The following is a 3,468-nucleotide window of genomic DNA, read 5'->3' on the forward strand; positions in this document are numbered from 1 at the left end:
TTGTTTTTTTATCTTTTGGCAAAAATTTTTATTACAGCGATGTGAGGTGGCTGGAATGATTTCCATGCTCTTCATCAAACCATATCGACAACAGTCGATACGGTTTGATATTGACAATTTCTGTATCCACGAGTTGGAAGCGATAGCTACAAGCAGTTCAGTAACGTTGCACCTATGTTGGACCACGTTTCCTCCTTTTCGAGTTATCGAGTTCTGATCCCTGCATTCTCAACGCATACCGTGCTCTCGCGCTATGTCTCTCCTTGATCCGCTCGTAGCGCCAAAATCTCCGCGCAGATAAGCGCTGACACGGACGACGGGGCACGCGTCGATGCCATCGGGTCTTCCTCACGGGCGAGCACGACAATGCGCAATCTAGTTAATGGAATTGCAGCTGGAACGGAATCGGCATCGTGCGACGCACCCGAACCCGAATGGCCGAGTAAAAAAGCAACAGCGAGAAAGGTACATCGACACGGAGATTGGCACATTCCCCACAATTCTCCGTCGCTATATTCTCGCGACGAGAGCACGTACCGTGCTACTCCTCTGATCACGATGAGCTACGGGTGTAATGTACAAGAGCCGGGATCAAGAGAAACTTCTTCTGTCCTGTTACAGGCACTTCAATCGTGCAACAGCTCGAAGCGGACTCGTGTTAAATTCTAAGTGAACACCTTCAAATTAGCTATTATCCAATATCCTGAATTGCATATTTCTCGAGGCACAATTTTTTGTTTTATTCCAAAGGGAAAACAAGTTTTTTCATATTTTTAGATTTCAGTGTATTGCTATTGAAAAAGTTTTTTATAAATCATTTGTTGGAAATCACTCATTTAAGAATGTTATTGTATCTGTTTTTACAAATATGTTAATATTTATAATTTAAATAATCTATATACATATAAAAGTTGTGTTTATAGCAACTATTTTTTAAAAATATGTTTTTATTATTTATTTTGTTATTATTTTTATTGTTATAAATTAAAATTGATAAAATAATGAAAAAAATATAAATTTTAAAAAAGTATAGTTAAAGAATTGATTTTTAATTTACGACTTTTATATATTTTAATTATTACATATATTTCACTTTCTTTTTTATTTACTTTTTTTTTCTTACAACTTTGATCCTGAAAAATAACACAGTATTTTTATAATCGCAAAATATTTCGTGAAAATAGAAAAGCTTTTATTGTATGTAAAATAAATATTAAAAGCATTTGAATGCAAGCATTTAATGCGCTCATTCTATCTCTTCCAATTCTACTCAGTTCATGCGGAAAAACGTAGTCATAGAGATTAGAGAATAACTCCTGTTCTTGCATTCCGCAAAAATATTTCGCGTCACTCGCGTACGTTCGTGCATTTATGCATACGCTGCATTTCCAAAACACAAGTCTGAGATTATTCTCGATATAAAGACAAAATGTGATAATCAACGCTGGAATTAAAATTTGTTGTAAAATAGCAATTTCTTGCAGCATTAAAAATGTTTTGAAACTTGCGTGCAATGATAGTTGATATTAACTAAGAGTCGCAAGGAAAGAACAATTTTGTCTCTAAAAATTTAAAAGATAGATATAAAACTGAAAATAATGTTGTTAGACTATCAAAATAATTAGATATATAGGAAACTAAAGCTTGATAAGCAGTGCTACAAAAAGTTGACATTCTGGTCTTCAAATTCAGCATCCTACATAATTATATACTTTAATAGTCCACAACAAAATTATTTTCAGATTTAGATCTAGCCAAGTTTGTAAATGTTTCATTAAAATTCTTGCGTTTCTTTTTGTGCATCATTCTATTCTTTCTATAATTAAGTTTAGATTGTTTCTAAATTTCTGAAAATTTTGAAACCTATTTTTCTTTATTACCTCACAATCATTTTTCAAACGATAATATTATAAAGATGTTCCATGTATCAATTAGAGTGATAGATTGTTTATCCTATCTGGAATTGATGTGTTCGTTGTGCTTACTTGACTGCTCATCTCTCCTGCCGGATAATCTACGGAGTCTGCGATATCATGCTACGCACGCACGAATTTATCGCGTCGCTGCGCGCGGTCGTAAATTCTTTTTTTGCCGCGATTTTGGATATGATCATACGTGGTGATCGCTGGAGAAACATTCGCATATTTCCATATTGTACATTTATTACTTAAATTCATGACACACACAAATTGCAAAACGCCATTCGTGGCGAGAGCCCGGCTGTAATAATCAATCCATTACAAATGCATAAAATGAAGGGGCGATCACACGTTGCGCAGCTATTCGAATCGTGTCTCGCATATATTTTTTTCTGGCTTGATATAGCTCTGGGAAGGGCTACCGATAGCGATATCGGAGAAACTATAGGTCTGTCAAAATTCGTATGGAATTTTAACGCCGTCGACGTTTTTATGAGAGCGATGGCCCGCGATATAGTATTTGGATCGAAAAATCCTGGATAAGAATCTGACATAGTTTGACTTTTTAATATTGAAACTTTTTAGGAGCTTTGGGATAGGATTATTAATTTTATACATTGTACGCGGAAAAAACAATATTTTATTAACAGTATTAGTTGATACAGTAGTCTCATTGAAAATAATAATCTTGTTAATTTAATGACAATATTAATGAAATATGCCATGTTTTTTGTTTTAGTACGGTTATTTGTTTCATTAATACACTCATAAATAAATAAATAAAGATTATTTTCGTTTAAACTGATGTGTGTTGACTAATACAGTTAATACATCATTTTTAAAAAAAACTAATATAATTTTTTTTAAATAGTAGACATTTAAGAAAAAATTAAATCCAATAATAATTATTTTTTAAACATTAGAAAATAACAATTTTCTAATTGGGACGTTGAGAACATACTTATTATCTTACCTAGTACGAAGACCGCGTTATGAAAGCTGTGGTGACCGAATTTGTTGTGCGGCTAGTAATCCATTAATCCACGAAATTGTATACGCGCATGTGAAGATATATAGTGTTACACGAATATCAATCAACATTTATACATGGTAACACGAAATTCGCGAATTAATTTCTGTCAAAGAATCATGTACCGCACCATGTGCGATTTATCATCAAAATCTTTGGCTGAAACAAAATATTTTTTGCTCTTTTACAATGTAAAATTTTTTTATGTTTATGGAAGTATAATAGAATGTATATTTAATGTAATAAATTGTTTTACTGGAACAATTGACTCACGCAAAATAAGAGATGGATCTTAAAATTTTTAAATAATCATAAAATGTTAGATATTTATCTGCTAAAATAATAAATATAATAAATATAATCAATATTACCTTTAATGTAATAAATTGTTTTACTGGAACAATTGACTCACGCAAAATAAGAGATGGATCTTAAAATTTTTAAATAATCATAAAATGCTAGATATTTGTCTGCTAAAATAATAAATATAATAAATATAATCAATATTACCTTTAATGT

At 31.9% G+C, this 3,468-nt stretch overlaps 1 protein-coding gene across 3 annotated transcripts in view; it reads left to right on the top strand.

The window, feature by feature from the left end:
- LOC108690394 (furin-like protease 2) overlaps positions 1 to 3,468 on the top strand; it is a 380,862-nt gene that overhangs the window by 365,989 nt on the left and 11,405 nt on the right. The window lies entirely within an intron of this gene.

Source organism: Atta colombica, unplaced genomic scaffold (genome assembly GCF_001594045.1).
Source record: "Atta colombica isolate Treedump-2 unplaced genomic scaffold, Acol1.0 scaffold105, whole genome shotgun sequence".
Lineage (NCBI taxonomy): Eukaryota > Metazoa > Arthropoda > Insecta > Hymenoptera > Formicidae > Atta > Atta colombica.